Genomic DNA, 25262 nt, shown 5'->3' with positions numbered 1-25262 from the left:
CTGTGATTTTCATATCAAGAAATGGTGTGTGTGTGTGGCATATGCCTGGGGTTCTAGATAAGGAGACAGAAGGAAGGAGAAGGTCTCACCTACAAGTTGCAGCTGGATGGGCCTGGGCAGCTCTCATCTGAGGACATTTTCCCATTATAAGGGAATGCAGACATGTGGGAGAAAAGACTAGCCAGGGATAAGGTTACCTTTTGGTGCAGACAGACGCCGAGCCTTATGGAGGGGTTATCATACCGGGATGCATCGCCTTGGGTCTCGACACTCTGGCCCGCATTCCTCCCTGCCATCTTCTCAGATAAGGGGAGCGCGAGTTCAAGAGGCCCCAAAGCCTCTGCCTGTAGGGGTCGCTCTAGGAGCGCGGCCCGCCCCCTCCTTCTAGGCCCCCGCCCCCGGCCCCGCCTTTCTCGGGATCCGCCCCCGCCCGGTTGGGCTCCTCCAGCCTCTCCGCGCAGCCGCCGCCAAAGCCCGGAGAAGTGGAATCTCGCCGGCGCCGCTCTCTGAGCGGGACTCGTGGAGCGGCACTGGGCATGCTCAGTGGCCAAAGCCAGTCCTGGTCTCAAGTAGGAAGCTCGTGCGCTGTACCCGCAGCTGATCCTGGCGCTCCTGGCAGGGCGAGATTGGAGCAGAGCTGCCGGGCGCCGGAGCCGAGGCGAGCGCCGCGCGAACCGCCGGTGAGCCCCGCTTTCTTCCTTGCTTTTGCTCTAGACCCCGGGGCGGCCCGGGAGTACTGGTGAGAGACCCGGGCAGCGGCAGCAGCTTGCGGCGAGTGGCTGCGCGTAGCCGGGGCGGCTGCTCCTCTCCTCCCGGCCCCGAGGGCTGCGCGGCCACTGCCGCTCGCCCAGCCGCAGCCACAGCTGCAGCAGCTGCCACCGCATCTGCAGCGGGCGTCTGCTGCGGAGTCCCGTGCGCCCTGCGCCCGCGCCGCAGGGCTGGGTGGCACGGCGCCCGCGGGCTCACTCCTTGACTCCTTCCCTCTGGCTTCTCGGCGCCCTCTTTCCATCGGCAGCCGGGGCTTCGCAGGGCCTGGGGCGGGGGAGACAGGGTTGGAGGGGGTGCTGGGCGGGGGCTGCGGAGGGGAAAAGTGAGGGTGGGCGCCGGCGGGGAAGAGCGCACACCCCCTTGCCCTGGCACCGGCCTCCGCTGTGCGGCTGGGCTCTCCCCGTGCGGCAGCGCGCTCCTGCCGGGGAGTTGAAGACCGAGCTGGCTTATAGGGGATTCAAAGGGGGAAAAGTTCATTTCCCCCTCGGAGGCAGGGAGCGTTTTAACTAGAAAATGGCTGTGCGAAGGGGACCGAGTCAGGGAAGCTGGTCCTGAAATCCCCTCTGCTGCCCGCCGGGCGGAATGGAGGGTTGAACGCTAGAAATGACATTTGTGCGATGAAAAAGATTGCTGGACGGAGGGAGGGGTGCGGAGTCCCATAGAAACAATGAAAGGTGATCTTGATGTCGGCGGTGAGTTCTAGAACTGAGGGGTCAGGGGCCAAGGGCCGAAGGAGCGTGGGACCTGGATTTAAAAAAATCATACATTGAAGAAATCAGATTTAGAGTTGTAGTCGTTTTGTAGTCAAGTTCAGCGCTGTTTAGAGCCATGACTGTCCCAGACGGTTTTGGATGGATTGAGTGGTTGGGGAGGACCAACACTGAGAGGAGAATAAGGTCAGTGTCGGAAGCTCACACAAGACTGGGCGCAGGTTTTTTAAAAGTCCCTCAGTCACTGGCTTTACATTGCGCCTGATGACTTAGGTGAAATACTTAAAGGATTATCATAAAATGATGCCAGCAGTGCTGTTTGAATTCCAAGAAATGAAGAAACTTTGTGAGGTTGGCACTGGTTTGTCATTTGTTTTAATATTTCACTGATTTAAAAAGCAGACAGTGGCATCCTGATCCGTTATTCTGGATTTGGTTCTCTAAAGTCTTTGGTTTATTTTTCTTGTCATGGATTTATACTTCAAATCTTGTCTTTAAATGGCCATGATAATTAAGAATATCTGAATTCGGGTAGATGGCCTTTCAGGAAGGGGGATTTCTTTATGAAGCCGCTTTGTTGTGTTTTCAGTTTGTAGCTTGAAAGCAGTTATTTATTCAACAGTTGTTCATCGTAACTTGCACAGTCCTAGAAAGGGCACTGTTTTGAAAGGATGACGTTTGTCAGGAGGATGAGGAACGTCCACGCTGGGGGAAATGCTGAGAGAACACAGGTGGCAGTAGAGTACAATGGTCCAGTAGTCAGAACACCTGGGGAAAACAGATGACAAGGTTTCTATAGCTGTCCTTTGGTCATCGGCTTACTATATGACCTCGAAAAATGACTCAGGGTCTTCCTAGGCTGGGCTTGGTCTAGATATTTGCTCAGGGCCTTTGAGAAAGAACTCTAAAGTTGAGATCCTTTTCCAGGGAAGGTGTTTACTTCTTTCATTCTCTCTTCAAAAGGATACTTTTAACTAAGTAATCCATCTGCAGGGAGCCAACAGGGTCCCCTTTTCTGAAACTTCTATAAAGTGGTAGTGGAAAAACTTGATGAGCTAAAGTGTGAAAGACTGGCTTTTTACAGTTAACTGGAGTAATAAGAATACTGACTACAGAATCATCTAGGAAAAGTCTACTAAATAGTGCAAGAATCCACATGTACAGAGATAAAATATTTTAAAACTTAACTCTTTTTATGTCATGTTTCAACTTTTTGATGACTTTTTTTTTTCTGCCACCAGAGAAACAAAAACAAACATCAAGTTCTTTTTTTTTTTCCTCTCTTTTCTGTTACAGCAGGAATTAATACTGAAAGGCTTGCCATTGTACTAGAACAGGGTTATGTTGATTACCCTAATTTCAGGATATCTAAATTTGTCTTTTAAGAGAAATGGAATGTTGTCTCTCTGTGCCTTCTTCAGTTACAGTTTTAAAATATTCAGTACCCTGATGATATAACCCCTGAACTTTTCCAGGGGCATAGGACAGACTTTTAGTAAAGTATTGTAAGAAGATATTACTACTTATGTGGGTGATGGTTATTTTCCTATCCCAAGTTAAGGAAAATAGCATTTGTTCATTATTTACTATGTGTCAAGTCTGATATTGAACTTCTTACATATCTTATGTGTCAGCATCTTTGACATAAATGTCAGTTTCCCAAGAAAGTCCCTCTGAGGAGGTGGACAGTCCTTTGCTTGTACAGCAATAGAACTTCAAAGTTTTATTTTATATGAGACTATCTTCAACTGTTTTCATTATTATTCAGTAAGCATTCTCTTGTATAACATATTTGTTATTTAGAATTAGACTTGATTGGAACAGCATGTCTGCAAGATGATTTGAATGTTTTTAAGAAGCCTCCATCCAGGTTTAAAAACTGTTTTATGTTCATTTATTTTCAACAACGTTGTACTACCAACAAATAAGTGTAAGGAAGGCAAGCCCCGATTACCCATTTTAATTTTATGTGTTATTAGTGCATATTCTGCATGTTGATATGTGTTGATGGCATTTCTTTCGGTTGAAATAGTTTGTCAAAGGCAGAGTGACAGATTCTCCATAATAAAGGGTCTGGTGGGATTTGACCCTGGGCCAGGGTCGTCCACTACTTAAATTTACTGTGTGACCTTGGGAAAGTCAGTTCACTTCTTTGGATCTCAGTTTTCCCATATGTAAAATGAGAGCGTAACAGTAGAAAGCACCCTCTGGGTGTCTGTTGGGCCTTCATGTCCCAGTCCAGGGGCCTGTGATGCATCCATTTGGAAAGGGGGACTATAGATAAAACCTTAGATGAAGCCGATTTTGTTTCACTAAGTCTGGCCTGTCCTGCTTTGTGGAATGCCCTTCCTTTTTTTTGGCCAATTCCTACATCAGTTCTGGTTTTTATTTGTCAAAGGATGGTTGTCATAACATTAACTCTTTGTGGTGCTGCCAGGTTTAGGTAGGAGATAAGGTAATGATTAGATTTGGGTAGAGCGCCGTAGTAGATATTTGAAACTGTTTTATGGCATCTTCTGAGGAGACACTCTGCTCTTGGGCATGCAGATAATCCAATGAATAAGTCTCCTCTGGGGCTGTAGAGGAGGCCGCCCTGTACCTTGGCTGCTGGGGCCTACCCATGTGAAATCTGGACAAACTTTTCCCATGTCCCTGTCCTGTCGATTCAGCTGTTGATCAGAATTGCCGCCCTTGGTCTCTGGAATAAAATTATCATTATCAGTTCATGTTAGCACCATCGCTGTATTGAGCAGGTGCTGTATTGATCTGCTGCCGTAGTAGCAGGAGTGATGGCTGTCAGGATGCAGCTACGTGAACTTTTCTTTTGGCAAGCCATGATGATGGGGCAGAGAGCAAAGGAAACCTGGTGTTTGTAGTATACTTTGCTTTTAAGATGGTCACAAAACTCAGCCTCATTAACGTTTAAGTGAGGCAGGTGAAGAGAAGCCAGACGTCAACGTTTAAATAAGTGATAATAAATAGTAAGTCTAGAGTTTCTGATCATAACTAGGCTCCAGTGTTGCTGGGCCTGTGGTAGGAGCGGGGCAGTAACTGCGAACACCAGGTGAGAGCTGGAAGAGAGGAAGGACATGGAGGCTAGAACGTCAAGTCATCACAACTTGGCAAGAAGTAAGAAGCCTTGGTCGGTTTAAAGGTATCAGAGGCCATTGGGTGTAGAGTTACAGGAGACATTCCCTCTGTACATAACCTTATTTCCATAATATTTGGATCCTACCTAGTCTTCTAAGCATTGAACAAATGCTAGGGCAGGCATTACTTTTACAAGCAGGAGAAAAGTCACAATGTATCACTTATTGGTGTATAAAATGTGCAGGTTCATATGGACAGCTATGGAAAGAGAACATGCGAAGAATAAATGGTATGGAATTATGGATTAAGGTTTTTCTTTATTGTTTGTGAATGATTTGGTCATTGTAAATAAAGCGAACCATTCTATCCTTTGCCTCTTGTGAAAATCTTGCAAAATTTTGTCTGCTAGGCGACAACCGAGGTTTTTGCAGTGTAACTCTCCTGGAAAGTATGCTTCAGGAATGCTTGGAATAGGAGGCAGAATGGTTTGTTTTGATTTTTACCTTTCAAGTTGACTAAAACGACTGCACTTTTGGAACTGAGCTAGGAAAAGTGTGTGCTTTGGAGGACAAGGTTGGGGAGAACTTGCAGAGCTCCAGAGAGTGAAGGGAACCTCTGTTGTTGAAGAAGGAAGACTTGGCATTACCGGTGGTATGGAATGCAGCGTTCCCCAAATCGCTCCCCTATGAATCAGAGCTTAGTTTCTACACAATATGAAAGTAACTGAGTGTCTACTATGTGCACGTCACAGTGCCGGGGCTGTTGTCTGTTGGTGAGGTTTCCACTCTCCTTACCCAAGTGATGATGATGGTGGCAGCGTAGTGAATATTTCATAAGTGTGTTCACATTAGATGTGTCCTTCTCTCTGAGATGATATCACTCGGATATGGGGTAAGATTTCTTGTACAAATTGATGGGAATATTTTTATTTGGCAGCTTAATGGTCCATGAAATTGATAAGTCTGGGAATCTGGGCCTGAGATGTAGAGAGCTCTGCCCTCAGGATCAAGTTGAATAGTGGAGGCCAAGCCAAACTGGAGCTTCTGGGTGGGCTGATGGCGCCTCCAGGCCTTCCAGGAATGTGGAGTCATTGGTACAGACCCAAGGTCCTAGGAGCTGAGAAGAAGCTAATTTTGAAAGTGCTCTGGGAACCAGCGAGTATTTTTGAATTATAGCCCAAGACTGACAAGGAAAACGCCAAGATGAAAGATGAGGTTCTGAGAGAGCAGAAAGGACAAGGGACTGAAATGTGAATTTTAGCAGGTTGGGCGCGAAATGACACATCTCGGTTTTTGTTTCTTTGCATACAGGCCTCTTTTTGCCCAAACAGCGTGCTTTAGCAATTCAGGATTGGTGATTCTAGGAAATGCTGATGGAGTTACAGCCATAGAACCGGGAGTTGTGTTATAGCCGGCTTGGTTTGGATCTCTGCAGTGCCATGCCCTCCAGGGTGAGCCTTGATAAGTCGCTGGAGGAAGTTTAAGAATAATTTGCTCATGGAATTGGTATTATTCACCTTTAGTTTGAGTTGCTCTTAGTGGGTGGGAGGAAAGGAAAAAAAAACCCCAAATTATTTTTGAGTTTTAAATAGTAGCTTAAGAAAACAGGTAATGTATTTTCAGATAATACTTAAAAAATCTGTGCTTCGTAATATCTGGATCTCACTGGTCGTAATAATAATATATTATTAATATTGTGGATCTCTTTGTGCAAAGAGCTTTACAGCTGTTACCCTATTTAATTCTTACAAAATACTGTAGTGCTATTCCTATTTTAGAGATAAGGAAACTGAGGTCCTAAAGGCTACACAGTGAACAGTGATGCTTGCCTTGGAACTGTAATCAACACAGGAGTCTATGGGTTGCTGAGGAACTGCCAGGGTGAAGAAATAACATTTATTAATTAAGGGCCACCTCTGCCTGGTGCTATACGGGAAACATTTCACTTTGTCTTTTGGGGTACCCTCTTCTTTTTTCCCTTTTTATAGGTGAGGAAACTCTGGTTCAGAAACATTAAAGAACTCACCCAGGCCCTAAACAAAGCCTGTATTATTATTTCCACCACAACATGAAACCTTCCTAGATTCAGCCTTGGGGAGAAGGTGAAAATTTCTCCTTTCGTCCGTTTTCAAAATCCCGTTAACCTAAATCTGCATATGCTTAGTGGTGGAGCTGTTGCCTCCAGATCATGGCCCCCATGTGCATTTCTTTCGTCTGAACACAAATTGAATAGTTGGAAAATCCAAATATAATTTCTAAATATGTCTGAAGCTAAGGGTTGCTGTGTTGAATCTCTCTGGGCAGATTCCGGTCTAGGATATTTCTATTGTGAATACAATACACCAGAATCTGATTAGTTGTCACATGCCAATCATGAGGCAGTGTCGGGGTGACAGAGGCCTTTGATGACTTCAGAAAGTTGATGTGAGGATTTCAGGGCCTCTCCGGCAGCGCTGAGGCTCACTTGAGACTTCTGGCTGCTAGAGAGAGGATGGTGGGTACCCCTTTCTGGGAGCATCAAACTCCTGCTTGATGGCTTTGTTCTTACCTTCTGATCTTCATTTGGTTTCCCAAGTAGACCTTTGTCCTGGGCAGTAGAGTCAGCCAGCAGACCTGCCACATTGAGTGTCTTTGATTTGCTGGGCAGTACTCAGTATCAGTGGAAGTTATGAATAAATAGAATTTCCTTACGAGTTAGGTTTCTTGAGTTGATTCATTCTTGAGTGAACAAATACAGCTGAATTTTTGAGTAGAACTGAGGCATGGTCTGGACTCACAGTGATCTCAGAGGGGCATAGATACTTCGGGAAACACTGATTCAACGTTGCATTCTGAGCAGAGCCTCTTATCCTCCCCGATAACCAAGTTTTATTTTTTTATACCTTTTCCAGATCACCAGTGCAGACAGACATGCATTCATTTGGGTACACTCAGAAACTTCGGCTTCGTTTGTCCATGCCTTTGTTCAGCAAATGTTTGTTGAACACATACTTGGTGCCAGGTACAGTGGGAAGTTCAGGAAGACAGAAAGGAATGTACCAGCGTGTCAATATAAGGTGCTTCAGTAGAGGCATGTGTGTGAGGCTCTGAGGGAGGGGAGAGGAGGGAGGCCTTACAGTTATAGGAGCCGTGGCAAAGGACTGTGGCGGAACCCGCTACAGAAAACCCTTCAGCTGTCTCCTTTTCCATTTTTCTTTGGCTTAGTGGAAGTGTTGTAGCCTGCTTCTTCTATCCAACACCTAGGATTTGCCTCTGCTTCTATAAAGGACCTAGAGATTTGGCCTTTCAAATCTCTGTAGCTCTCAGAGGGAGCAGTTTTGCTCTCTGGGGAACATTTGGCAGTACTCCCTGGAAACATTTTTGATTGTCATGATTATGGAAGAAGTACTGCTGGCATCAAGTGCGCGGAGGCCAAGGATGCTGCTAACTATCTTGCAGTGTGTGCACAGGACAGCCCTATGGGGAGGCAGGTGAAATTTGGTGGTTACCAGCCAGACTTTTAGGATTCCAGTACTGCTCTGCAATTTCATAGCCATGTGATCTCGGACACCACAGTTACACTTGGACAACAGAATTACACAGTGCCTCAGTTTCCTCATAGTGTGGTAGTTACGAGGATTTCGTGAGGTAAGGTGTGATAAGGGCTTACGGCAGTACTTGGGGGAGTTCCCTGGTGGCCTAGCGGTTAGGATTTCGGTGCTTTCACTGCTGTGGCCCGGATTCAATCCCTGGTCGGGGCAGGCTGTGCGCCGAGGCCGAAAAAAAACAACAGAAAAACCCCAAACAAGCAAACAAACAAAGAAACAATACTTGGCATAAAGTAGGACCTTAACAGCTATTATTATTTTTAGTTTTAAGCAGCAACTTTAACTTTTGTCTCCGAAGAGCTTGAGTTTGGAGAATCCAGGACAGCTGAGCTTATGGTACCGCCTCTCAGTGTGCTTTGGGGTAAGAGCTGACCATTGTTTTTGTTTCTCTTGTTCCTTTTCGGCCATGGGTTTTATTTTCCACTGTTACCACCTCTTGATTCTAGGGCTTTCCTTTGCCTTTCATCCATTTTTTTTTCCCCAGGGACCCAAATTTATGCCTTTAATGAACCTTCCCCCTAGAGGGCTGAGAAACATATTTATGATTTTCCTTAGCTCTGTCTATTTTGGGAATGGTGAGAAAACGGGAAGAAGGTCAAGGGAGATGTTGCATTACTTCCTGATTGTCACAGCTCCCTTCTTTATCAAATTCCATGCAGGACCGAGAGGCAGGTGGTACCGTCTGCTTAGTAACCCTTCCCTCTGCGCCCACCAGCTCCACCCCCAAGTTAGGTGCCTGCTGTTTCCAAAATATCCTGTAATTGGGTCACAGCATTATCTGCCTGCTGGAGATCATTTCTAAAAATCAAAGTAAAGACTCGGTCTGTCTCAGAGGGATTTGAAATGTCTCTGTCCTCTACCTCTGGGCTTTGCAGAGTTGTTCTGAAAACAAAAGAAAGCGGACTTGTTATCTCGATTAGGTGGCAGTCTCTCTGTGGCCTAGAGCTGTGTCATATTTTCACTTGCACATGCACTCAAACCATGGTCCTTTCTGACTTTCAGCTGGAAGGTCAGCTTGTGGACTCCACACAACAGATCAAATTTACTGTTGAATTTTTATCACGTGATTGACTTGTAAAGGTTTTCCTTCAGTGTCTTGAATGGTATCAACAGACTAGAGAAAACTTAAGTTCAGTTGATATAGGTTTCTAATTTCCTTCCCCATGACACTGTCCTCTCTCCCCTGAATGAGAGCAGTGGCCTCTCGGCTTGTCCAGCTCCATTCAATCAGTTTGGCTTTCCAAGTGCTGGGCGCCGTTCCAAACGATGCACATGGAAACTGACTGGGATGGCCACTGCCTCTGACAGCTGAAGAACTAGCTACGGTAAAATGCGACGTGTGCTTCCCAGATCAGCAGCTGCTCTGTTTGGGTGTGGGGTGTGTGTCAGGCAAGCTTCCCAGGAGAAGGGATGCTCCATCTATCCCACCGCACACCTGGCCCCTCCGTCTCTGCCGCTGTGTCAGGCGCCCCTGACTCCCAGCTCCGAAGCGTGCCTCCACTTCCTTCCCACCGCTCTTGCCTCTCACCTAGGAGTCTGCAGCTCCTCCTCCAGGGCCTCTCCTTGTTCTCAGCAGGGTCTCCGAGGTCATCTCTTGAGATCTGCAGGCCTGGGCACGCCCACCCCACCCGCAGGGGCTCCTCGCCGCGCTCAGGAGGAAGCCCAGCTCCTTGGCACCGCATGTGAGCCCCTCATGGCCTGCTTGCTCTGCATCTCGTGCTCTGAGCTCGGGCCTCACGGTATTTACAACACGACAGTTTTCTCTGGCCTTTTGTCCTATTCCCATCGCCTGCAACCATCCCTGCCGTCTGTGTGCTCTTTACCTGCTTGACTTTAGTTCCTCCTTTGGGGAAGTAGCTTAATCATCACCCACCTCAGTGTGCGGCAGGGTGACCTGTGGGCTCTTTAAAACACACACGGCCGGCCCCACCCCAGGGCTTCTGATCCCATAGGCCTGTGGTGTCTGTAGCCTGATGAAAGCTTGCAGTTTAATGATTTCCCAGGAGATGCTGATTCTGCTCATCTGGGGACTGCACTTGGAACATGGTCACCCAGGACAGGGTGACTGGTTCTTCTCGCTCCCACGGTGAGCTCCCTCACACCCACTTACATCCCACCTTTGTTAGCACGCAGAACTGTAACCGTTTACTTCCCTGGCTCCTTTTCCAGTCCATAAGCCCTGGAGGGACAGCACTGTGGCTTCTTCATCTTTGTGTTCCCAGTGTTTTGGAAGTCCTGGGTGCTTGATTAACATTTGTCAAAGAATGAGTATGTGAATGAACAAGAATGTTATCGTTGGAGGTTTTGATAAATATGCCCCAGGACATTTTCAGCAGCTAGTTTTCCTGAGAGTTGATCCCCAGATATGGTGGTATAGGCTTATAGTATGATGTTAATGGGGTTAACATAAGAGCCGATTAACTCTGTGGTTTTTGTGTCCAGATTCTAGAGAAGTCTAGGGGAGGGGCTACCTTTAAACCCATTATTGTTTCTGGAATGAATCAAAAATACATTGTTTTCTTATAGTGGCTCAGGATGAAAATATGTGTTCACAGGAAATGCAGATGTCATTTAATTTAGCCACAGCATAAGCATGGCCCCTTTATTTGAAATAATAAATCATATTGAACTGAAATTAAGTATAACCAGATGTTTAATCATTTCTCCAAGCCAGAAGGAGGGATAGCCAGAATACTTCATTTCCTTATTCATTCTGCAAATGTTTATTAAGCACTTACTATGTGCCAGTGGGTTTGAGGGGCATGGCGATGATTAAAACACTCTCTGCTGTCTCTGTGGGAGGGTCTGTGAAGAAATAGAGACGGGTGATGTGATGTAAAGTGCCTAGTGGGTTCCTTTAGATCAAGTGGTCCTAGTATGTGACTATTAAGCTATGTCCCTAGTGGCAGTAAGTGATGGCCATGTCAGGATCATGGAGAGGAACAATTTTAGGCCAGGAGAATGGTACAGAGGGCCTCACTTTAAAGCATCTCTTGGTGGCAGGAAGGATAAGTTAGGAGTTTTGGATTAACAGATACATACTACTATATATAAAACAGATAGGGCTTCCCTGGTGGCGCAGTGGTTGAGAGTCCGCCTGCCGATGCAGGGGACGTGGGTTTGTGCCCCGGTCCGGGAAGATCCCACGTGCCGCGGAGCGGCTAGGCCCGTGAGCCATGGCCACTGAGCCTGCGCATCCGGAGCCTGTACTCCACAACGGGAGAGGCCACAGCAGTGAGAGGCCCACGTACCGCAAAAAAAACAAAAAACAGATAAACAACAGGGACCTACTGTATAGCAGAGGGAACTATATTCAGTATCTTGTAATAACCTATAATGGAGAAGAATCTGAAAAAGAATACGCACATACACACACGTATAATTGAATCACTTTGCTGTATACCTGAAACTAGCACAGCATTGTGAATCAACTATACTTTAATAAAAAAAAAGATACTCAAGGAACACGCCCCCCCCCCCCCAAACGAAAAAAGCTCCTTAAGGAGCCCTAATGATCCTGCAGTCCTGAAAACTGGATTGATATCTCATTATTATTGTGCCTGGTCATCGGTCATCCAGGCTTCGGCTCCAGGCTTGCCTCCAGGTACTCTAAAGCAGTGTTTCTCAAAGTGATTGGAAACCCGAGTGATTGGAAATATATTGTGAATAAAGGTTTCTGCCATTAAATTCAGAAAATTGTGTATACCTACTCTCCATCAGCATATTTAAGAAGTCCTGCTGAAACGAAGTTTGTTAACTTCCTTTAACCCCGCATTTGCCTGTGGGTGCATCTTGCACAGTCTCTTGTGAACTGGTGTTTCTTGGCACACACCTTGGACAGCCAGCTCTAGAAGTTCTGCTTTGCATGCCCCTGAAAGAACATTGCACGTGAGGCAGACTTCTCTGCTCACCCTTCAGTGTTTTCTCATCCTTGTGGAGGACTGCAGGATCTTCAGTGGGGACAGCATTTCTCTTATTGGTTTTCCTCATGCCTGATCAGTGGATTGGTCCCACTGGCTTGGGTCCAGAGATAAATGGCATCTCGAGCCAGAGAGATCATTGCTCGCGTGGTGCATTTAGGGGAGGAGCTGGCTAACGGAGAGTGGTTTTTGACTTGAATTGTTCAAATTATGACTTCATTGCATCTTTCGGATATCTAGACATTGTCTTGGAGGCCAGCTGACTCTAAGTGGACAGAGGGAGAGAGGAGTGACCAGCTGGAGTTGCTAAGGCTGAGCATTAGGTATGAGAAAAATAAACTTGGGGTCAGACTTGGTTAAGCCTGTCCTGGGTTTTTGCTGACATTTTGGAATCTTCCCGACTTAAAAGAATATTGGCTTTTAGATTTTTTTCTGTTGAGGTGTGTTTAGTTTTGGTCCTACGTGAGGTCAGAGCTGACGGACTAGGTCTGTCTTTGTGAAGAATTTCATTCTCTGATCATCTTTATGGTTGTAGTTTGGCATGGAGGGCAGGAAATGGACTAGGTCGGGCGAGCTCACTGAAAATTTTCATTTGAGGGAGAGCCCTGGATGAGTCTTTTTGAAAGAATATTTGCATAGATAGAATAATTCAGAGTAAAAGAGTGTTGGTTCAGTTTTCAGGGATGGGAGGAGGCCCCTATCCTGTGCTGCTGATTTTTAATGCTTGGGGCAACTCCCAGAAAGATGCAGTAGGACTTAACTGAGAAGAGGGTTAAAAGAAGCTGCAGATATAGATGGAATAGCTCCCGAAACCCTCCACCCAGGGAAGGAGCCAGTGTGGAGCACAAGGAGAATTAGGGCTGGGGGTCCCTGGGGGTTCCTTCTAGTTCTGGGAATTTAGACTTTGAATTTGCAGTGATCGGTGCTTTTGGGTCCCCCTTGTCAGGGTACTCTTTTCTTGGCATTGGTGCTTTCCCTAAATGGGACAGTACATTTAGTGTGAACAGTAGATTTGTTGCATACCATTACTTGGTCAGTATCTCCATGTCTTCAACCATCTATTATCCCGAATTTCAGGGGGAAAAAAACCCCGTGTTTGAATTAATCGTATTGCAATGATTTGAGCAGAAAATGTATGAGCGGTGGTGCAACAGAAGTAACACTCACCACTCTTATTCATGAGACTTAGCAATGGGGTCAGTGTCGTTTTCTAAAAATGTCTTTTTTTCCAGGACTTGAGGTTATTTGTACTAAAATAAATAGAGGAAGTCTTGCATTCCATCTACTTAACATACAATGGTCTCCCGATCAAAGCCATCTCCTGCTGACTTGAGTTTTATTTTAGCTTAAGTCATTTTCCTTTACTGGTACCAGATCGTGCTGTTATGTGTATATTTTACAAGCTGCAAGTAGAAATAAAAAGCAAAAATAAGATGTGGCATTGTATTGAATTTTGTCTTTTTCCCCCTTTTGTTCTGAGAACATGTGGCTTACAAGAAAAACCAATAAAGATAGACGACTGGGGAGAGTGTTGATTTGTGGCATTATTATCTTTATTTCTTGTAAAGAAAACAGGATTTTCATTAGATGCTATTGTGCTGTTTTCCATTGAGAGAGATAATAGTGGGATGGATGGCCCCATTCAGAGTCTATATACATTTTTGCTTAACATTTAAATGATTTTTGTATGAACATTTGTAAAGGTGTTTCTTTCTTTCTGCAGCACCAGCTATTAAACAGTGTGGTGCTATCTTGCCCAAAACAATTTCCTTCCATAGGAGAGCTCGGTGGATACACGTTTTTATGAAATCACATTTGCTTTTCCTTAGTGTTGACCTTGAAAGCTAACTTTTGAAATGCTTGCAGATATATCCTTTTGATAGATGGTTAGGTCAAAGGAGGATACCCAATGTGATGTGATTTTTTTTTTAACATCTTTATTGGGGTATAGTTGCTTTACAATGGTGTGTTAGTTTCTGCTGTATAACAAAGTGAATCAGCTATACGTATAATACATCCCTATATCTCCTCCCTCTTGTGTCTCCCTCCCACCCTCCCTATCCCACCCCTCTAGGTGGTCACAAAGCACCAAGCTGATCTCCCTGTGCTATGAGGCTGCTTCCCACTAGCTATCTATTTTACGTTTGGTAGTGTATATATGTCCATGCCACTCTCTCACTTCGTCCCAGCTTACCCTTCCCCCTCCCCATGTCCTCAAGTCCATTCTCTACATCTGCGTGTGATGTGATTTTAAACATTTCATTTGCATAAAGCAAAAGTTCGTGGGAGAATGAGTAGAAACAAGTAGAGATGTTGGGGATGACTCTGCTGGCTTTCCCTCTCTTCTTCCCCAGCCACCCTCAGTGTTTCTGTATCCTTTTAGCAATGAGTAAAAGGGAAAAACATAATTCTCATGTATTCATTCTTAATTCATCTAAAGGATGTGCATTTCAGGGGTGTTTCTTCAAGGAGACTAACTGGGAACGAAAGAGAACTGGTATCATGTTTAGTGAAATAAACCGGTCACGAAAGGACCAATATCGTATGAATGTCCTTATATGTGGTGCCTGGAGAAGTCAGGTTTACAGAGACAAAGTGGAAGGTGGTCGCCAGGGCCTGGAAGGAAGAGGTCATAATGGGGAGTTATTGTTTAATGGGTTCAGAGTATCAGGTGGGGAAGATGAAAAAGTTCTGGAGATGGATGGTGGTGATGGTTGCACAGCACTGTGAATGTGCTTAATTCCACAGATCTGTACACCTAAAAATGGCTAAAATGATAAATTTGGTTATGTACACTTTACCACAATTAAAAAAAAGGTTTAACCCCTCCCCCCCCCCAAAAAAAAAGAGAACTGGTCCTGTGTCCTCACCAGCAGAGGTACCGTGACCCAAGGACTTCTTATTGTCAATGTGGAACCTGAAGGAGGAGTTAATTGGCACTGGACTGAAGCTGCTGGGGCAGCTCTTCTGATGTCTGTGCAATCTGCCCCCGGGGCTGAGGCTCTGAGATTGTGCGGGTTCCCAGGACCCCAGGAGCTGGGGAGGGTACGGGTGCCACTCAGCTGAACCTGATCCTCAACTCCTGTGTTTTCAAAAGCTTTCTTTAGTGTAGGACTAACACGGATCCAGACAAGTTTGAAATCGTGAAGTTTGAAATTGGGTATGCTCTATGTGGGTTTGAAGTTTGAAATTGGGTATGCTCTGTGTGGGTCATGTTTTTGGTCATGTATGTTACTGACTTCTGCTTTGAAGATGAAGCGATTTGGTAAAAATTAATCTTCATTGGGATGTCCTCAAAAACTGTGGCACCTTTCCCATGTATTCTGTTGAGTGTGCCTTCATAGCCAAGCGACCAGCTGGCCTCACCCTTCTTTTGCCTTGTCCATTTGTGGTTCTAAAGAGAGCATGGACTTCAGATCTAGACAGAGCTGAGTTTCACTTTGGGCCCTGCCTTGGGATAGGTGGATATAGGTGGGTGCCCTGCCTGAGCCCCAGTTTCTCTCTATAAAATATCTAGAGTGATACCTACCTGGGTGGGAGGGTTTCCTGTGATAATGTGAAAATGTGTGCTATAAAGTGATCAAGATATTTACTGCCTTGATTTCCTGTTGTTGAAGTCGTTGGTAGGTGGACCAGGATTTTAGATTAACTCCACATCGGTTACTGTGCTGTGGAAGATGGTCCTTGATCAAAAACTTACATATGTTTAGTATTAAAATATTTAAACAGATAATTCTTTTAAAGAAGAATGATGGGGAGATATTTGTAATTGGTAGTAGGTTTTTTTTTTTTTTTTGTGGTACACGGGCCTCTCACTGCTGTGGCCTCTCCCGTTGCGGAGCACAGGCTCCGGACGCGCAGCCCCAGCGGCCACGGCCCACGGGCCCAGCCGCTCCGCGGCATGTGGGATCCTCCCGGACCGGGGCACGAACCCGCGTCCCCCGCATCGGCAGGCGGACCCTCAACCACTGCGCCACCAGGGAAGCCCGGTAGTAGGTTTTTTTTTTTTTTTGCGGTACGCGGGCCTCTCACTGTTGTGGCCTCTCCCGTTGCGGAGCACAGGCTCCGGACGCGCAGGCCCAGCGGCCACGGCTCACGGGCCCAGCCGCTCCGCGGCATGCGGGATCCTCCCGGACCGGGGCACGGGCCCGTGTCCCCTGCATCGGCAGGCGGACTCCCAACCACTGCGCCACCAGGGAAGCCCCCCGGTAGTAGGTTTTTAATGCTTTATATTCAACTACATCGTCTTGGTGTTGACTGTTACCTCCCCCCTCCCCTTTAAGTATCTTCAGAGAATGTGGATGACAGTTCCTCAGTGTCTTTGATGCCTCATATTATAGTTTAATAGGTGTGGAAGACCTACGGGCTGGGATTTGATGCTGGATTGGTCTCTATCAGCAAAAGTTACCTACTTTTTCTCACCTGAAGAGGATCTGTAGAGATTATAAGGGTTAATGTTTATTGGGCACCTCCTGTGAGACAGCAGCCACTGTCTGTGATGCACGTGTTAACGTGGAGATCATTTGGTCCCATGCGCCTGTGAAGTAGCTGCTGTAGTTATCTGCAGATACAGGTGGGGAAGCTGAGGCTCACCCAGTTTGTCCCAGGGCACACAGCTAGGGCAGGTGATAGGATTGGGCTGAGTGTAGATTATGAGGACAGAACTCGGCATGGGGAAGGCACTCGGTAAATGTGAATGCAGGTGCTTGAGTACACACACATACCCTTTAATTGATATTTCCCTGAGACGCAAGAGCGTTGCAAAATCAGGAAATATCCTGGGAAAGTAGAGAGAGTCTAAGGACCAACCAGCATGAGAAAGCTCGTGTCAGAAACACAAACTGTGTTTGGTTGTAATTGTAGCTGCTTTGCATTTCTTTCTAATTGCTGTTTTAAACAAAGAAAATGTCTATACTCTCTGTAGTGTGATATATACTTTCAAAGGATTGTAACTGGGGTTGTGATATTTTTCTTGAGGAAAAAAATCAGTTATTTCTTTAATCATTGAGCATTCTGTCCTGAGAATGCGCTCAGTATAATTAGAGAGGATAAGCTCCAGCCGCCAGGGGTGAGCAACTGGCGGTCTTGAAATGTTCTGTAAACGTATTAGTCTGAAAATTGCATTTTAATGCAGTGTACTAGCAAAACTGAATTTTACTTGCTAATTTATTCCATGTTAATAGTGACCTTTTTCTACAGGAAGCCTGTTACTTTATTAAAAAAAATATATAGGTCATTTGTTTCTTCCGAAATAATTGAACGATCTTTTGGAATAACCTATTAGTACTTCCACTTCTATTTGAGTCAGGATAGTGATGGAATACAAGAAAGCAGATAGAATTTCAGGTTAAGAATTTGATTTTAGGAAATATCATTTTCCCTATGATGTTTGCTTTGACTAGCTTTGGTGTACTGTGCATCCTGACTTAAATGCTATATTTTGATCTTTAAAATGAGTTAAGGCAACTTTGTGGTCCTTTTTGCCATCTGGGTGATGCTAGTATAATAAAATGTATTCATTGAATTAGTTATCAATAATGTCATCTAAGAAAACCATCTTAATAATTCCTGAGTAGTGAGTTGGTTAACAATTATTTATGCCAGAGAATTTCCCCAAGTCTGTTTTAATAAACAAATAAATAATTTATTTATTTGGCTGTGCTGGGTCTTAGTTGCGGCACACAGGATCTTTAGTTGCGGCATGCAGGATCTTTTTTTTTTTTTTTTTTCATGCAGGATCTTTAATTGTGGCATGCGGGCTCTTTTAGTTGTGGCATGTGGGCTCTTAGTTGCGGCATGTAGGATCTAGTTCCCTGACCAGGGATCGAACCTGGGCCCCCTGCATTGGGAGCATGGAGTCTTAACCGCTGCACCACCAGGGAAGTCCCTAAAGGGCCAAATTCTGAATTAGCCTGTTTTGGAAATTTCTGGTTGTTTCCTTAGCATACAGAGAAAATCAGGCTTCCAGTGTGTGGTAAAGGTATTTCACATGATTAACAGATAAAGAAAGCACAGTTGATGTAGGGTGCATGTGCAAGTTTGACATTAGACTCTGGAGGTATAGGGAAACTATCAATGGGAGAAATTTGAAACACACCTGTTTACCTGCATAGTTGTGTACTTCATTTACATGTTTCCTTGAGGGCTAATTTTTGTTAATAAAAATTTGAAGGCCGCATGTAATCTTTAACTGTTAGCTGTAGGCCCCAAAGAATCAAAAGAAATGGATACCTCTCTTAAGAGTTTTAAAAGAGAGTATCAAATGATTATAGGTCGCTATTATAGAATATTGTTTGATGATTGTTCATTGGTCAAAATTCAGAAGTATTGCCTTGATGGAAGAAATGGAGAGAGAAATGAAGAGAGTGGGAAGGTAAGCAGATTATAAGTATTTTACTTCGAATTTTTCTGGTATATTAACTGGCTTCCATTCTAGGGAAATACTTGCTTTTTTATGATAAAGTTTCTAATTTACTTAAAATATGTTTACATTTTGATTGTGTTCTGTTTACCTTGTATGTAAAGAAACGCTTGAATCTCAAACATTTAACCCTTGAATCTCAAACATTGAACCACTCCCCTCTGTATTCAAAAGAGTGATTTGAGAGCTAACAAATTTTGCACCGATCAAGAGAATTAACTGGCTAGAAAAACGGAGTCATTTACCTGCATCTGTGGAGTCAGTTCTGTATAGGGTATTTGTTACCTTCAGAACTGTGTCTCTCCCCTTGTGCACCCCCCACCCCCAACAAATACCTTGAAGTCTTAACCTCTGGTACTTGTGAATGTGACCTTATTTACAAAATGGTCTTTGGAGATGTCAAGTTAAGATGAGGTGAAACTGGTGTAGGGTGGACGCTTAATCCATTGTAACTGGTGTCCTTATCAGAAGCGAAATTTGGGCATAGACACAGACTGGGAGAATGCCACGTGAAGACAGAGATACACAGACACAGAAGAAAGATGACTATGTGACGATGAAGGTTACGCCAGGGCTACCAGAAGCTGGAAGAGGCTAGGAAGGATCCTCTCCTAGATGCTTTGGAGCGCGCATGGCCCTGCCAACACCTTGATGTCAGAATTCAAGCCTCTAGAACTCTTAAGAGAATACGTTTCTGTTGGTTAAGGCACACAGTTTGTGTTTGTTCCAGCAGGCCCAGGAAGCGACAAGACTTTATAGAGTCAGACTGCTTAAGTTTGAATCCTGGCTTCACATTCTAATGTTGTGGTCTTGAACCTCAAGTTATAAGGCAAGCTATTTATTTATTTTTGCGGTACGCGGGCCTCTCACTGTTGTGGCCTCTCCCATTGCAGAGCACAGGCTCCGGGCGCGCAGGCCCAGCGGCCATGGCTCACGGTCCCAGCCGCTCCGCGGCATGTGGGATCCTCCCAGACCGGGGCACTAACCCGTGTCGCCTGCATCGGCAGGTGGACTCTCAACCACTGCGCCACCAGGGAAGCCCATAAGGCAAGTTATTGAAACTCGTGGTGCCTCAGTTTCCTCATCTGTAAAGTAGGACTAAAAAGAATCCCTTCCTCATGAGGTCATTTTGAAGATAAAGTAATCTATGTTTAATACCTTGGCAGTGCCTGGTGCTATTACATGTGAAAAATTCAGTCGTTTAAAAACTATATAGAAATGATTTTTGATCCTTCAACAAATATCTGTTGAGCTTCTTTTTTAATGACAACCCTCATGCTAGACAGTGAGTGTTCAGGGTGAACCTTCATAGATCCTTTAGAAAGAAGATTCCACGTGGCATCTTTATGGGCAAGAACTGGCTTTGACCTTTCCTTGGACCTTGGGAAGCCCAGTACAGGACCTATGAACTGCGCAGTCAGTGAGCATGGAGCCAGACTGCCTGGGGTCAAATTCTGGTTCTTGCTAGCTTTGACCTTGGGCGATAACAGAATCGTTAACGTTCTCTGCCTCCACATCTGCAAAATGGTGACAATAATTGTACTTTTGTCAATAGGGTTATGGTAAGGATTAAGTGAATTAAAACACATGAAGTGCCTAGAATAGTAAGCACTTAATAAATGTTGTTGTTATATTATTAAATAAACCCAGAAAGCTTTCAAACTTGTAAATTAATTCATTTGTTTGAAATTTATTAAGTGTGGAGAATTCAGATATGAATCAGATACAGCTCCTTTTCACATAGAATGAATAGTTAAGTCAGGGAAGATTAATTCACTTACACTTTGATGAAATAGTATATGAACAAAGAAAATGGTGGTAGAAAGTAGAAAGAGCATGATTAATTCTCAGGGTTTCAGAGTATCAGGGAAGGTTTCCCACATATGGGTTTTGGAGGTTGAATAATTCTCAGGGTTTCAGAGTATCAGGGAAGGTTTCCCACATATGGGTGTTGGAGGTTGAATAGGAGTTTTCTAGGCAGCAAAGGAAAGAAAGAACATTAGGGGAAATGGGAGTAGTATATCCAAAGGCATGGAGTATTACCACCATGGCATGCACAGGAGATACAGCCAGTGGTTACTCATAGTGGTACAAGAGTATAGGTCCTAGAGCCAGGATTCAAATTCTGCCACTTACTGCTGTGTCTCCTTAAGCTAATTTCTTGACCTCTCTGTGCCTCTGTATTTTCATCTTTTAAATAGGGATAACAGACTTTGGGAGGATTAAATGGGCATATTAATTTGAAGTGCTTAGATCAGTGCTTGTCCAAAGTAAGTGTTTTAAAAAAAGTATTGGCTCTAATTAATGTTATTACTCTTCAATTTGCTAAAAGAAGACAAGGGCTAAGAGGGTTCCCTTAAGATTCTTAATCGAGTTCAGCGATTCCTGTGGGCTTGGATAAATGCTGTACCCTTGGGTCTGTATACTCTCTTGAAACAGCTTTCACCATTTGAACATTTGGGTTAGGAGGTGAAAAAAATACATTGTTTAAGTAGAGGAAAAAGTGATTAAAGGAGGCCAGACATTGGCACAAAACTTTGTGCAGATTGCTGATTAGGCAAAATTAAAAGAATAAACCAGCATGTTGAGCCAACATGGTTTTGTTTTTAGATCTGGTGAACCACCTGTATCTTTAAGTGATCAATTTAAAGATGGTTTGGTTTATTGTTAATTGTCTCCAAATTACCCGGTGACATCAGTCTGTGTTCTGAACCAGGGTAAGTTTAGAAAAACCATCACTGGAACACAGCCCATTGGTGGTGCTGCTAAATTGGCAGGTGTTTAGAGGTGAAAGGAGGCGTGCGGCCTCGGGATTTCTTTGGCTACACTTCTCAGAGCTGTGATGACAAATGCATGAATGATTTCAGCTGTGGTCCAATCTACTTTTATTTTTAGTTTCTAAAGGGGGGGTGTCATTTCCAGTTGTGGTTTTCTTTGATCATGAGAGTCAAATGTACTCATTATGACAACACTTAGGCAGAAAGAAAATAAAAAGTAAACCATCACCAGAAATGTCAACATTTGGAGATAATAATTGTTAACACTTGGGGTAGAGCCTGCTAAGCCTCTTGCCACTTGCAAAAAAATTAGGCCTTTCTCGACTGCAGGGGCAGTAAGGCCAGCATTGGACACAGGGCAGGCTGGTGAGTGAGATTTTTGGGGAGATGTTTAATTAGAAAATTCAGGACAGGAACAACATAATGATGATCATGGAATTGTTTTACACTAAACTAGTTAAAAATGTTGGTGAAATAAGTCGCTGAAAAAAGGTTATATTTACTCACTAAGCATTTTTAAAAATAAATTTATTTAGTTTTATTTATTTTGGGCTGCATTGGGTCTTTGTTGCTGCACATGGGCTTTTCTCTAGTTGCGGCAAGTGGGGGCTACTCTTCGTTGTGGTGCGCAGGCTTATTGCTGTGACTTCTCTTGTTGCAGGGCATGGGCTCTAGGCACATGGGCTTCAGTAGTTGTGGCTCATGGGCTCAGTAGTTGTGGCGCACAGGCTTAGTTGCTCCGCGGCATGTGGGATCTCCCCAGACCAGGGCTCGAACCCGTGTCTCCTGCATTGGCAGCGGATTCTTAACCACTGCGCCACCAGGGAAGCCCATCATTAAGCGTATTTATTGAGTGCCAGTGAGATGCTAGGGATACAGCAGTGAACACAGCACAGCAGATAAAAATCTGAGCCTTTGTGGAAGTTGCATCCATTGTCAGGATTATAGACAGTAACTAAATCAAATAAGTAATTGATATCATAAGGAGGAAGTACTGTGGAGAAAAATGAACCAGACCAGAGGGATGGGGTGGTAAGGGGAGGGTGAGAAGGAGGGGATGTGATTTTATTTTATTTTTTAAATTGAAGTAGAGTTGATTTACAGTGCTGTGCCAATTTCTGCTGCACAGAAAAGTGACTCAGTTATACACATATATGTATATATTTACACACATTCTTTTTTTATATTCTGTGTGATTTTAAATGGGGGGCAGTCAGGGAAGGCTTTACAGAGAAGGTATTTGAATCAACACTTGAAGGAGGTGAGGGAGGGTGGCCTGTGCTGTGCATACTTGGGGAACGAGTGTTCCAGGCAGTGGTGTTCGAGGAGCGGGAGGGTATCAGCATGGCTGCAATGGGGGGAGAAGGAGTGGATGGGATCAGAGAGATGAAAAGGTGGGGTGAAGGGCTGAAACATCCCTCTAGGGCTGGTTGGGCCATTGGAACAGCCTTGACTTTAATGCCAATTAAGATGTGAAGCCACTGGAGGGTTCCCAGCCAGGGGTAACTGTTACATTTCACAAGGGTCATCTGGTGGCTGTATGAGAATAGATTTTAGGAGTGCTGAGTGGACTCAGGGAAATCAGTCCAAAGATGGTTGTGGTAATCTGGTTTGAGAGATGTTGGAGAGTTGGACAAGGCCAGTAGCGGTGGGAGTGACTGGATTCTTAGTATATTTTCAAATTGGAGCCAGTGGGATTTACTGATGGCTTGAATGTGGGGTGTGAGAGAAAGGGAGGAGTCAAGGATGATTCCACGGATTTTAGTCTGAGCAGCTGGAAGTATGAGGCTGCTCTGAACTGAGATGGAGAAGACTATGATTGAGTGGAGCAGGCTTTGGTGAGGGAGTGTCAAGGTCTGAATGTGTCCCCACACCAAATTCTTATGTTGGAAACCTTACCCACTAATGTGATGATACTAGGAGATGTGGCCTTTAGATAAGGTCATGAGGGTGTACCCCTCATGAATGGGATTAGTGCCTTTATAAGAGTTATGAGAGAGCTTGCTAACCCTCTGTGCTGTCCGCCACGTGAAGATATGAGAAGTTGGCAGTCTGTATCCTTCCTGGAAGAGGGTTTTCATTAGACACCGGATCTGCTGGTGCCTTGATCTTGGACATCCAGCCTCCAGAACTGTGAGAAATAAATTTCTGTTGCTTTAAAGCCATCACTCTATGGTATTTTGTTATAGCAGCCTGAATGGATAAAGACAAGGTGGATCAGGAGTTCAGCTTTGAATATGGCAGTTTGATGTGTTTAACAGACGTTGATTGGAGATGTGGACCCAGCAGTTGGATCTAGGAGTCTGGAGCTTAGGGGAGAGGTCTGAGCTGGAGTTACAGGTTTGGGAGTATAAAGATCATCCAGAGAGGGAGTGAAGTTAGAGAAGACTTGCACTGGCAAGTTAGGGTTGGGGAGATGAGAGGAAGAAGAAGCAAAGGAGACTGAGAGGGACTGGGCAGTGATGGAGGAGTGTGATGTCTTAGAAGCCAAGTGAAGATGTATTTCAAGGGAGAGGTGTGATCAGCTGGGTCAAATCTAAAAGTAAATCACATCTCTGTATAAAACTGTAGTAATTATTGAAAACTTATGTTTGTTCTTTAGGTTTTATCTTATTTACTTCTCAGGATATACAGAATGAAGTATAAATGCCCCATTCTTTCTTCCTGCTCCCTGTATGTAGCATAGTTAATAGTTAATAGTGTGGGTAACCTTCCAGATGTGTGTATTTATATATCATATTGATATCGGTGTATCTATATCTATTTGTAAACTTTTGTCTTAAGATATTTCAAATATACAAATATCCCAATAAGTAAAGACTAATGTATTAGATCCTGATGTGACCATATTAAAGAAATGTGACCACTTCTCTGGATGACTTAAAATTTATCTTTACTTCCTTATTATTAGAGTTCATACGCATACGTACACCTTCTTGCTTGTGTGCACACGTGTGTGTTCTCTCTCTCTCTCTCTCTCTCTCCCTCTCCCACACCTCCTCAGGCTCTTCCAACCTGCCCAAGGCTGTGCTGTATTTTTCAGACAGCTGCAGTAACAGCAGAAACGGTGGTCCTGCTCCCAGCTGGGTCTTGGGAGAGCTGCAGAATTAATGATGCAGAAAACAGCAGCCTCCACAAGGAAACGTGAAGCTTGCTGATGAAAGTAGCCTTGGGGAGCCCCAGGTTTCCATTTGGAGAGCCCAGGAATGCCAGTGGGAGAATCATCATCTAGGAGAAAGTCTGAGGCTTTGGTGTTCTTCAGTCTGTACCTCAGATCCTAGCTCTGGCACGTAACTGTGATGATGGACCAGTCGCACCCCAGTGTTCTTCATCTATGGACTGGAGAGATCAATTCCCACCTTAAAAGGTTGTGAGGTTTGTAGGTGATAATGTGTGTAGGTAAAGTGCCTAAGAGAGGGCCTATCACATAGTAGGTTCCAATTACATTCATTCTTTCCCCCAGGTCTTTCTCATCTTTTTCCTATTTTACTGTTGAGGTAATCAGTGGATGAAATGTATATTATTTAAGTAAATATATTCTGGTTATCTAGAAAGGAATCTTGAGATTAAAGAATTTTAGTACATGAAGTAGTTGAGCTGAGACTAGAATTCTGCCAGTTTTTTGTTTTTGTTTTTTAAATCCAATTTCTTAGCCAGTAAGCTTTTATTTTATTTATTTTTGGCTGTGTTGGGTCTTCGTTACTGTGCGCGGGCTTTCTCTAGTTGCGGCGAGCAGAGGCTACTATTCCTTGTGGTGCGCGGGCTTCTTATTGCGGTGGCTTCTCTTGTTGTGGAGCACGGGCTCTAGGCGCGCAGGCTTCAGTAGTTGTGGCATGCGGGCTCAGTATTTGTGGCTCGTGGGCTCTAGAGCACAGGCTCAGTAGTTGTGGTGCACGGGCTTAGTTGCTCCATGACATGTGGGATCTTCCTGGAGCAGGGCTCAAACCCATGTCCCCTGCATTGGCAGGCGGATTCTTAACTACTGCGCCA

General features: G+C 44.6%; 1 protein-coding gene across 7 annotated transcripts in view; it reads left to right on the top strand.

Annotated features, from left to right (window-relative positions):
* Positions 1-459: 459 nt before the first annotated feature.
* Positions 460-25262, top strand: part of APBB2 (amyloid beta precursor protein binding family B member 2) — a 375114-nt gene continuing 350311 nt past the window's right edge. For all 7 annotated transcript variants that reach the window (XM_079919402.1, XM_079919412.1, XM_079919413.1 and 4 more), the window contains exon 1: positions 460-680. The gene's annotated coding sequence lies outside the window, so the exon portion shown is untranslated. The remainder of the gene's footprint in view (positions 681-25262) is intronic.

This window comes from Stenella coeruleoalba, assembly GCF_951394435.1.
Source record: "Stenella coeruleoalba genome assembly, chromosome: 4".
Classification (NCBI taxonomy): Eukaryota; Metazoa; Chordata; class Mammalia; order Artiodactyla; family Delphinidae; genus Stenella; species Stenella coeruleoalba.
The sequence above is the reverse complement of the archived record's forward strand: the minus strand, read 5'-3'. Positions and strand labels throughout refer to the sequence as shown.